Source organism: Dunckerocampus dactyliophorus, chromosome 16, assembly GCF_027744805.1.
Source record: "Dunckerocampus dactyliophorus isolate RoL2022-P2 chromosome 16, RoL_Ddac_1.1, whole genome shotgun sequence".
NCBI classification, from domain to species: Eukaryota; Metazoa; Chordata; class Actinopteri; order Syngnathiformes; family Syngnathidae; genus Dunckerocampus; species Dunckerocampus dactyliophorus.
Window position 1 is genome coordinate 1145226 of NC_072834.1, and position 12091 is coordinate 1157316.

General features: G+C 43.1%; 1 protein-coding gene across 3 annotated transcripts in view; it reads right to left on the reverse strand.

The window, feature by feature from the left end:
• srrm3 (serine/arginine repetitive matrix 3) overlaps nt 1-11119 on the reverse strand; it is a 65328-nt gene extending 54209 nt beyond the window's left edge. For 2 of the 3 annotated variants that reach the window (XM_054754336.1, XM_054754335.1), the window contains exons 1-2: nt 10814-11119; nt 10530-10700 (exon numbers count right to left, since the gene is read on the reverse strand). The gene's annotated coding sequence lies outside the window, so the exon portion shown is untranslated. The remainder of the gene's footprint in view (nt 1-10529; nt 10701-10813) is intronic. The other variant, XM_054754337.1, reaches the window with a different exon arrangement.
• Nucleotides 11120-12091: the final 972 nt, after the last annotated feature.

Here is a 12091-nt window from a genome sequence, read left to right on the forward strand (position 1 = left end):
GCTGCCCCAACAATGTTCTGTGAGGTCTTGATCACCCGCTGGAGTGCCTTCCTATCACGTGTTGTACAGTTACCGTACCAAACAGTGATGGAGGCGGTAAGGACACTTTCGATAGTGCATCTGTAGAAGCAACTCAGGACATGTGGTGGACATGCCAAATTTCCTCAGTCTTCTCAGGAAGTACAGTCTCCTTTGGGACTTCTTCAGAATTTGTTGGGTGTTGTGAGACCAGGTGAGGTCCTCGCTGATGTGTGTGCCAAGGAACTTGAAACTTGAATTACAGTCAACACGCAGCAAATACTTCAGCTGATGTTTTGCTTGACCGTGTCCGGGGCGGCAGGACGTGGTGGGTTGTCAAAAAAAACGGTAATGGAGGGCGGGGTAGCTCATAGACGCCGTATCGAGCGCTGAGCCGTACGTCAACATCGTGGCCATATTGGATGTGGCAGGAGTCGTAGCAGAGAAGATGCAGGGAATGACCTTTCACATTCAGCAATGACCTTGATAACATTCGGTGCGTAGACTGCGTGATTTGGTTATTATAACATCCTTTTGAGAGCATCATTCCAGCACACAATTCATTCATTCATTCATTCATATGTCTACTGTGGGGTAGCGGCCTGTAAAAAAGCGGAAATAGCGGCGGGCAGACGTGCTAGTTTGCTTACGCCAGATGTTGTTTACAGCCACGTCGAGAAGATCATTGCTGATGCCGTCACAACAGATACAGTATGTGTTCATTCAGGAGATATGATGTTATACAGGTCGGTATCTGCATCGCTTGATATCAGAATCGGCAATGGAGAGTTGGACAATACCGGCATATCTGATAACAGCAAAAAAGCCAATATTCGACATTCCTAGCATAAAGTTTCAATGTTATGAGAAGAAGATTTACGAATATAAAAAAACAGCAAAAATGGGGAGGGAAAAAAAGAGTAAAGACCGAAGTTCATGTGCTCTAAAAATAAAAGAGAAGAAATGGATCATCGCTAACACACTCACCAGCCCCACCCCCCCCATCCAGCACTGGCACATCCCTTCTGTGGCCTTCTTCAGCCGTGATGGTCTTATTAATCCCCTGGGACGTGTGTCCAGGCTTGCTGCAATATCCTCTGGCCAGGCAGCGCACCTAAGAGTGCACCGCCCCTCCCCTCAGCCACCCCCGCCACCATCTGTTTCCTGTGCAGCACTCTGGCTTAAATCTCTGCAGAGCCTCAGCCTGCTCTTCAGTTGCTTCTTTTTAGAAATGAAGCCACTATGAAGCTTTCTACAAACAGCTCATGCAGAAAGCAAGTGAGCAGTTTCCCCTTTTACAGAATGAATGATGTGCCTTTTTCACAAATATACTTCAATATGTAATATACATGAATATATCATTTAGATCATGGGTGTCCAAACTTGTTCCTGCGAGGGCCTCTGAAAGGATGCAAGGGCCACTTTGATATTTTGTAGAGATATGATAACAAGTTATACAGTATATATTTCAGGAAAAAAACTGCATCTCAGCTTTGTGATATCGGTGGAAAAGCCTATTAGTAGGATCAACTTCACTCTTTTCTAAATATTTGAAAATGTTGTTGTTTTTGCAATATTATAACTTTATTCCCATATACTTGTATTACTTTACGTTTTCCCCCAACCTAATTTTCCAAAAATAACAACTCTACTTTGTTTTGTTTGTTTCTTATAATATTACGACTTAAAAAAAAACAAACATCTTTTTTCTTGAATATTTCAACTTCATGCTACTAAAAAGACGTTATTTTTCTTCATAATGTTATTCTGGTAAGATTACAACTTTTTTCTTTTAATATTTGGACTTTATTCTTGTAAAATGATTTTTTTTTGTTTAGTTTTCTTGTTAAATTATATTTCCAGAATGGCCCCCCGGCTGCACTTTGGACACCCTGGATTTAGATTTTGAAGTACTTGTATTTCAAACATCCTAAGAGAAGCACATATATGATCTAAATAAGAGAAATAAATCCCTGATCATTTTCTGATATATTGAATAGAATATTTACACAAGAGGATCTCATTTGCTGAATATTTCGGTGCGTTTACAAGTTGTACAAGGGAGGTCTTTAGCTCCCCAGGAAACACCAAGTTTAGACACACCATTCTTACATCCCAAAAAAACCCTTTGTGGCTGCCATGTTCAAGAAAAAGCTGAGCAGAGCCACCTACCACTGGACACTTGGCAAGTTGAAAACCAACCAAGTGTGTGTGGCGCCCATAACACTTCAAGATGGAGGCGTTTCCTCCTCCAACATTGGACGTCTAATGTGCATACGCCTGAAAAGTTGCAAATGCAGGATAGGACCCCTTTAGATCCAAATGATTCTTTTCCTCCTCTCCTAAATTTCAGTCGCTCACTGAAGGCGGTTCTGCTTTTCAGCTTCAGTCAGTTTAAATCCTTTCCTTCCAAAAAGCTCTGGCGATTCCTTCACTGCCGCCTCCAACCAACAGCAGCTGCTGCAGCTCGTTCTGCTCCTGAAGAGAGTGTGGAAGCTGAAACCCATCCTGATTGTTTTCTTGGGACCAGATTGTGCCAACGTTTGAAAAGCACACAATACCCATTTGCTTTCTTTTTGCTGTGCTTTTCGTGGGATTGCCTGAGGCTGCCGTACGTATGTTGTCGCTAGAGTCAGTCACACACGGCTTGTCGTGTCACAAATAAAAACAACGGGGACGCAGGGTAACGTATAGCAGCCAAATCTGAAGTCATACAAACTATTATGAGGAAAAATTAGACATGAAATGTATAAAATCTGCTTCCAGCATTTGCCATACTTTCCGTAGTTGCGTTGGAACCCTGAGGGATCGTCCCAATACGGATGATGTTCAACCCCAGAGGTTGAAGTGTGGTGTACACAATAAGTGTAACAATAACACATGGCCACATCATTTGCCACTTGTCCTTACAAACAACTCCTTTCACGACGACACAGCTGCGAAGCATTGCATCGAGAGCTTTTAGCAGCACCTTCAGCTTCACACGCACACGGACAAAACAGTTGCTGTGGCTCCAGTAAGACGTATGACCTGCCGTGCTTTTTATTTCCGTGCCTGCGTAGGGTTCACAGCCCACACTGTGTAGCCGTGCGCCCGAAAAGAGGTCAATTCCTCTGTTTCTCCCTCATGGAAAAGGCAGCGGGCAAGACATTTCCCCCGGCAACAGGCTCCTTTCAAGGAGCAAATGATCTGCTGGGGTTAATCAATGAGGCTGGAGCACGGAAGCAGCATGGAGGATACAAAACAGGCAGATGAGCCGAAGAGGGAAGCGACGCTTGTCGGTCCAACCGTTCTACATTCCAGCTGGTGTGCTTCACGCTTGAAAACTTCTTTACTTAAGTCCACAAATTGACATTTCTAGTTGTGTATTGCAGCCTAGCTACACACACACACACACACACACACACACACACAATCACACCACTTGGGGTTCTTTGCATTTAGCCTTCCATACACAATATTGTGTTTGAAAAACAGGCTTATTTCTTATTGGATAGAACAGCTTGAAAAAATCCTTGCATTTATTGATGCAATACCATTGGCCAGTTTTCCCCAGTTTTTCAGAAAAGGAAGTAGCTTGGCTAACTTTTCTAATGGGACACGCAAAATGCTCAACAAACTGCAATGCCTGTGCTCGTGGTTCAGGAAGACAAAGTCAGCAATGCAATTCCAATTGCGTTATTAAAGGAAGAGATTTTTTATGCCACCCTCATTTCATTTACACAATTACAAAAGTATGCAGCGAGCAGCGCTCTTATTTTGAAGGCCGAAAGTGTGTTGTGTGTGTTGAGAATGTCTTGACAGTTAAGACGAGCCGGCAGCAGGAATGAACAAGCCTCTCATCCTTATTTCACTCAAAACTTGCACGACCTCAGCAGGAGGTAAAGCGCTCGTTTGCGTGAACAAACTCACTCATACAACCCGAGTCGCACGCACACAGACGCACTAGCATGCTCTGCTAAACTAAGCTAACCCCGCTAGCTCTCTTTCACGCCCCGTAACAGCAGAGTTTCAAAGTCTCTTCCCCAACTTCTGTTGGTGTTTCAGTTCGCCGTTTTGACATGTTTAGTTCGGGAGGGGGCGAGCCGGTGTTTGTGATGAGATTCCGCCATGATTGAGCAGTCCGCCAAGGAAACACTTCCCCCACACTAACGTTGTTTTCGTTCAAATTATGTCAGTTTCTGCGAGAGTCTGCGTTACAGTAGATTCCTTTTTTATTGGCCAATTCCATGAATCCATCTGCGATTCTGTTAACACTGAATTCAAAGGGCCGCAATTAAAGACTTGAAACTTACTTGAGACTTGCAAAGCACTGACTTTCTCCCACCTCTGGTATCAACAACAAAAATGAGTGGTTAGTCCTGCAAAAGAGCAATAAAAGCTATTGTTTCAATGAAAGTCGTACTGGTATTGCAACCATGGAGATAGCATACATACATACATACATGCATACATGTATGATAGCATACATACTCTAGAGTGTGTCTTTATCAGATTGGCCAACATCAGTGAGGCCCAGTGGCAAACAGACGAGCCATACGGCCAGCGTAGAATAACCCTGAAGCAATAACGACTGGTCTTTGCCTGCTATCACAACCGTTGAAACGTAACAAGGCCCCCCAAGGGGTCACTTAAAGGACCGGAGAGTCTCAGTAGTATCTCGCCTCTAACCTCCATGTCTGGACCAAACACTGCCCCTCCAAATAATGGACAGCTAGCATCTGTTCATGTTCACGGCTGGTGTTCCAGAGCACCTCCGCTTCAATGAAACACCCTTTCATCAAACGACAAAGTCAGGATTTTTTCCGTGCCTGCTGCCATAGTTGGAAAATAATGTCATCTAACTGACGAAGCCTGGTCACCATAAAGCGCATGTTGTTGTATGAATTATGAACCCATGACTGAAGTGTAAACTTAGCTGACTGACTGTCAAAACTTGGATTGCTTTGGAAATTGGCTTGATGCTAACATATTTTCTATCCAACTCCCGCGCTATTCTTAATTGCAGTGTGGAATATTTCAATCATGGCTTATTTTTTGCCAGTAATTGTCTTTAGTTTGTAGAAAGAGCGGCACAGTCGTCCTTGGCCATACCTTGCGGAAACTGAAACCAAAAGAGTTGCTTACTCTCAGAAGAAGAGCCCAAGAGGAGACGGAGAGACAGCTTATGTCCTCACTTCCCCCCGCCATTTCAGTCCACCGTGGGGCTGCGTCTGCCACACGATGCCTGATTGAGCTTCTAAATAATTCACAAGCCACGATCCATGTCTATTACCTGTGAACTCCCTCCCCAAGGAGAGTGTTACCATAGCTACACATACTGTAGGCTGTCCGGCAACTTGAGGCGTTCAACCGTACTCGCTTCCTTTCTCATCATCATGTCCTAAACCAAACTTTTTGCCATCAAGGGCCACATAGTGAAAAGTGAAAGGATGCAAGGGCCACACATGTCAACACATGTAGATATGCTAGGAAGTGATATTAGACATGTAGATATGCTAGGAAGTGATATTAGACATGTAGATATGCTAGGAAGTGATCTAAGACATGTAGATATGCTAGGAAGTGATATAAGACATGTAGATATGCTAGATGCTATACCTATATCATTGCTAATATTACCTTTTCCCTACTGGTTTAATATTACTACTGCATCCAAACTCATATTTACATACATACACATATACTGTATATGTATACACGTACATGTAGTACCTACATCATTGCTAATATTACCTTTTCCTTACTGGTTTAATATTACTACTGCATCCAAACTCATATTTACATACATACACATATACTGTGTATGTATACACGTACATGTAGTACCTATATCATTTGTAATAGTACCTTTTGTTCGACTTATGAACAAATCGACTTGCAAACGGTCGTCTGGAACCAATTGTGTTCATAAGTAGAGAACCCAGTGTATTAGTACCAACTTATTAATATCATCTTTTCCCATTTTTGCTGGGTTTTATTTTATTTTATAAAAACATTTCAACTTTCTTCTTACATAATCTTCACACATTTTCTTTTTGTTATATTATGACTTTATTCCCATAATATTATAACTCCCCCAACCTCATTTTCCAAAAATTACAACTTTATTTGTAGTTTTGTTTGTTTTTCGTAATATTTCTCTATAAAATATCATCTTTTTTCTTTACTATTTCAACTTTATGCTACTAAAATGAGGCTTTTTTTCCTCACTAAATGTTTTATTATGAGGAAAATTGCTGCTGATTTTTTCATTTTTGGATATTGGTGTTGCTTTTTTTTATTTTTTATAAATTCTATTTTTAGAATGTGCCGCGGGCCGCAAATGGCCCCTAGGCTGCACTCTGGACACCCCTGTCCTAAACTGTTCTGACTGTGGGGTGTTCTGGTAGCCGGCCTGTCAGATTTAATAAAAGACAAACCCAAGTATTGTTCATTTGTCAGATTGCTGTGATGATACAGTTCAATCTTTGTCTTTGTGTATTTCTCTACAGTTGTGTTGTTGTGAAAGGGGTGTTAGGTGGAAATAGCATCTGGGGGTGAAAAGTAAACCATGACAGTGCTCAGTGAACCACATGATGCAAGTCATGTGTTGACTGTAGTTATGGTAAGAGTCCACCTGGAATGATGTCTTATTTTACGGCGTCTGCTGGCTTGGAACGCTTGCATGACCGCATGCTAACCGTCAAGGAATGGCAAACCACCTCCAAAAATGGAACTGGCTTTGACAGGTTTTTGCTGACTAAGACAGCCACAACGTGCATGAATGAAGAACGTGGGATCCCAGATGGCAACACACCAGCTACGTGGCGGCTGTCATGCACATTTTGGCCCAATCGGAAGCCTGAGGAAGGGCATCTCTGTGGGGGGGCATGCATGTTCTGCTCGTGTGTGGGATTTATTTGGGTAATTCAACTTCTTCCCACATCCCAGAAAAATGCTAATTGGAGACTCTAAATTGCGGACGGGAACTGAACCCCTGCTGCCTGCTTGGACGTGAGGCTAGTACCCCCCCCCCACGCTATTGCAGTAAATTTTGTGCTGCGAGTAAGAGAAACAAAAACTGTTGTTACAAGATTATGTGTTGTTTTTTTGCATTTGCATTGCAACCAAGAGTGGCCCAAATCAGGCGGCCATGTTTTGGGTTGGATGTTTGACGTAGCCGTCTTCAGTGCCCATTGAGTGTAAATTGTATCTGCACACCAGCTCTGAGCTGAGCAGGCTAATGTTTATTTTGGGTCCATTCTGCTCCTGATAGCGGCGGGCAGAACAACAAGAGCTTTATGGAATGTTGCATTCTGTTTTGTTCTGCAAGGAAAAGGTCAAAGCCCTGCACCCCGTGATATTTTTAGCAGTGTTTTCTTTTACTCACAGCATCAGCGCTGGCGCTTGTGCTCCTCTGTGCCCTATTTCTTGGCTTGTGGCTAAATAAATGGATTGCGCCCCGCAGTGCAGCTCAGCTCAGCTCAGCTCTGATGACATTTTGTCGTCTGCTGCTGTCTGCTGGTTTCACTTGATGAGAAACTGTCATTCATTACAGTCAGCCTCAACGGCGCCGTTCGTTCACAGCAATTACGCTCGACACGCTGCAAACAAATGTTGTGACAATTCAGCATGGCTCAAGTGGCGTTCATTGGGGATTAGAAACTGACCGATAGATTCCTTGCTACGTGGTATCGTTCCACATACGTAATAGACCACCTTATCAGTCCTGGGAGCAAACACATTCATGTCACTGACTGCATAAAGTAGCAAAGGTGTACAGTATGTCGTCTCAGCACACAACATGGAAAAGTGACGTATTTCCACTAGGATCAATTGGCCACCCATCAAAATCGGCCGTTTTCCGTGAAAAAGCATGTGATCGGCACTTGCCGATAAATGACTCAACGCCGATCACCTGTGGCTCGTACTATTGCAGCATGCAGCCCGCGGGCGTGCCGAACCTAAAACAAACACGTCTGCCGTGAGGAACTGTCGCTTGTGGGAGTGATATACATTTTGCGCCCTGCAAAATAGACCACGAAAAATATCTCGACAGGGTAGCACGTTAAAAAGCTTTAGTACGGCATTTCAAGAACAAACGCTTGATGGAGTATGGCGAGTTTTGGAGGCTCACGATGTGATCATCAGTCCAACGGCAGCTATTGGAGCCAAAACGCTGGACAACACAGTCAGAAGTCTAAAGCAAATAACCCGAAAAATCATTGAATTCATCAGACGAGATGACCGGCCTCGCTCTGGGGTAGAAGACCGGGTTTGCTGACGGCTCTCACTTGGAGCCCCGCTGCATCATACCTGGGAGTCCTGGTAGAACACCATCAAACTATGCACTTTCACATCCAAACTCGGCGATGACGTTTAAAGCGAGCGTCTGTGTTTCTCTGTTGGGACGCTGCATCACTTGGGAGTCGAGGCTTGCAAAATATCACATTAAAGCACGACGCTGCAGGTGGCCGAGCCTGCACTCATTTAGCACCGATATCTACCTACTTTTTACAGTTTACATCATCACCGGTACCATTTTGATATTGACGAGTTTCGATAGATAAATTGAATCATTTTTGCGTAAGCGGATGATGAAGGCCGTTTATTTGAGTGGAGGCCTATATTTGGGGATATACGCTACCGTCACACTGTGGTACTTTCCATTCATATTGTATTCTGTTTAGTTTTCCTCAGACAACACACACACACACACACGTCCTGAAAAGTACACCAGGATCATGATGGAACTCGACACTGATCCCATCCATTATTGATTATCTGGTTGACACAAGCTAAATGGCCGCCATTGTATGATGTCAGCTCAAAACGTGACACTCCCAACATTTTCACTGATCAAATCCCACCCCCAAATGGCTCAGCTTCTCTTTGTCATTGTTTGTCTTCCGCTCTCTCTCCACCTTTGCATATTTTACATCTGCTCAGAGGAGCAAGTTCAAAGAAACTCTGAAGTCGGTGGGGCAAAGGAAGGGGATCCCTGGAGAACACACACACACACACACACACACACACACACACACACCAAAGAAGGCTAGCATGCCGTCCAACAGTGTCCTTTGAGCAGTAACTGTGTGACAGCTTCAAACGGGTGCAGAATACCTCAGTTTCTCAGGAGTTTGTTGACTTCAATCATTCATTTTCATGTGTCATTTTTGCTACACGTGATACACAACGCCCACGCAAGCAACTCACGCATCAACATAAAATACCTCCATGACCTAACGATGTATGGGAATATGAATAAAACATGATCTTTAATGAGTGGTTATTGTTGGAAGACAAGCCTTCTCTCTGACTCCACAAGTTGAGTTGAATTATTCAGTCCTAATCTTTGATGTCAATTGGAATCTTGATGAGGAGGAATGTGGGACAACGTTTCCCTTTGATGGTAAATGGAAGCAGACATACTCTTGATCTTCCAAGTTGCTTAAAAAATTGCCACAAAGAAAAAGTCCAAACCACAGAAACAGAAATTCTACCGTTTGGCCTGTTCAGGGCTGCGGGGAGCCGGAGTCTATCCCAGCCAAAACCAAAAAAAAACTTCCATGACCTCACAGCATTTCTCTTGTGCGTTTTTTTTTTTTTTTGGGGGGGGGGGGGGGGGGGGGGGGAGATGGGGGTTGTGTGTGAGTTTTGGGCATTTGCAGCATTTTTCTTTTGCATTTGTTTTTTATCCTGTGACGTGTGTGATCAATTCACAGCATTTCCCCTTTGCCTTTCCTGCCAGCCATCCAAAGATATTTTTCCATTTCGCCCGTTAGCCTTTGAATAACTACGTCATATTTTATAGAGTCATTTGTAATTCCGAGCAGCCAAAATGTTAATCAGACATTTTTATTCATAAGCAAGTAAAGCAGTAGAAATCAGGGTGGAAGTATAAATAAAATTAACTTTGAATAAATAACACTCTCTTAGTTGGTTCATGCTTATTTCAGAAGATTCCAATCTAAGCTGACAACAGAAACTACACAGTTATAAGGTAAGTCAAATGAATAGTAGATAATAGTAATACTTAATATAATTTATTTAGGCATTTAATCTTTTAAAACAACACTTCCCGCGCTGCATTATGAAGCAACTGCGAGAAGTCAAACCCTCAGCTTCCAATGAGTAAATAGTGGCGATATTTAGCTGCGCATCGTCTCTGTCTGCGTTGATTCTGACCTAAAACGACACTGTTTTACGTTGCGACAAAGATATGACATGTTGTCCCGGAGCTGGAGGAGGAGGAGGAGGAGGGGAAACAATGAGACGGCAGCTGGCGGTGGAGAGGCTGCGAACATGGACGAGGGATAGAGCAACACCATCTGCACGGCGAGCGGGCATGTCGCCTTTTGTCGACGAAAAATGAACAAAGAAAGGACGCTAACGAGTATTTATGCTAACGTAAACACCAGCTTCGTCAACTCGCTCATAAAGTATCCGAAAAGGGGGTGAGGGAGGAGAGCGCCTTATTCAGCATGGAGGTCAGTTATTATAAACTTGATCTCTTCGAAAACGCTTACCTTTTCCCGCAGTCTTCAGCCACGGAGTCGTAAAGCGTTTCCAGTTGATATATATATGACGGTGTGTGTGTTGTGAATTCTGTCCTGGGCGCCGGTGCTGGTGCTGATGCTGATGCGCTCCTCCGTGGCAACATTAGCTTGTGGTGCTGAAGTGGACAGCTCAACGCCGAGCTGTGGGAACAACAAAAAACTGTCCAACATGGCGGATTGTGAAACAGCGCCCTCTATCGGAGCGGAGGTTCGCAAGTAGCTCAGTCTGTCTCGAGTGGCATAGCGTCACCTACCGGAGGAATTAAGTGAAACACGGACGCGTTCCATCGATTCCACGCTTCAGTTCAGTTTACAAGAGTGTCAGGAAATTACAAAAATACATTATTTTTTTCCCAAACAATGAAATAACATAATTATATGTCTCTGTGTAGGCTCTCAGTCGTACAGGAGTTGTCCATCGAGGAAAAGGCTTCTTGAGACGTCATCTGTACTTCTGTGAAGAAGGTGTCGGACGTTTCGCTCCTCATCCGAAGAGCTTCGTCAGCGAACTAATAAGTGCTGGTAGCCTAGGCCTTAAATACAGTAAGAGTGGGCGGAATTGGTGTGCCAACACCCTCCTCCTATTGGTTCCTTACACTAAGCCTGGGCGGAGTAGTGGTATAGTAGTGGTATAGTAGTGGTATAATAGTGGTATAGTAGAGTAGTGGTATAATAGCAGGATAGGATTATACCACTACTCCGCCCAGGCTTAGTGTAAGGAACCAATAGGAGGAGGGCGTTGGCACACCAATTCCGCCCACTCTTACTGTATTTAAGGCCTAAGCTATCAGCACTTATTAGTTCGCTGACGAAGCTCTTCGGATGAGGAGCGAAACGTCCGACACCTTCTTCACAGAAGTACAGATGACGTCTCAAGAAGCCTTTCCCTCGATAATTATATGTCCCTTTAGCTTGATCTGTTTTAATTATGCTGCAAGATTTCACAGCTAACAATAATATTATTACTCCATCCATTCATTTTCTATATTACGAGGGTTATGGGTCGCAGGGCACAAATAGACATCAATAGACATTCACACTCACGTTCACGGCTGTAGACAATTTAGACGCTCCAGTTAACCTCCAGTTAAAATTAAGGAAATTTCCCAAAGAAAAATAAGGGACATTTTCTGGAAAATAAGGAAAATTCTTCTCTCAACTCAGTATCAATTAGCTGTTATCCCCCCCCCCCCCCATTTTTGCTGTTTACATTTTTTTCCTAAATATTTATTCCCATATTATAACTTCAACCTAATTTTCCAAAAATTACGCTTTTATTTTGTTGTGTTTGTCATATTACAACATATTTTTGCTGCTATTATAAGTTTTTCTGCATTGTAATTTTCCAAAAATTACATCTTTACTCATTGTTCTTGCTTGTTCCTCACAACTTAAAAAAAAAAACTTCTTTAATAGTTAAACTTCCTGCTACTAGAATGATGTGGTTTTTACCTCCGCCAAGGAGGTTATGTTTTTGCCAGTGTTGATCTCTTTGTCTGTTTGTGCTCAAAATAAATTCAAAAGTTCTGAAT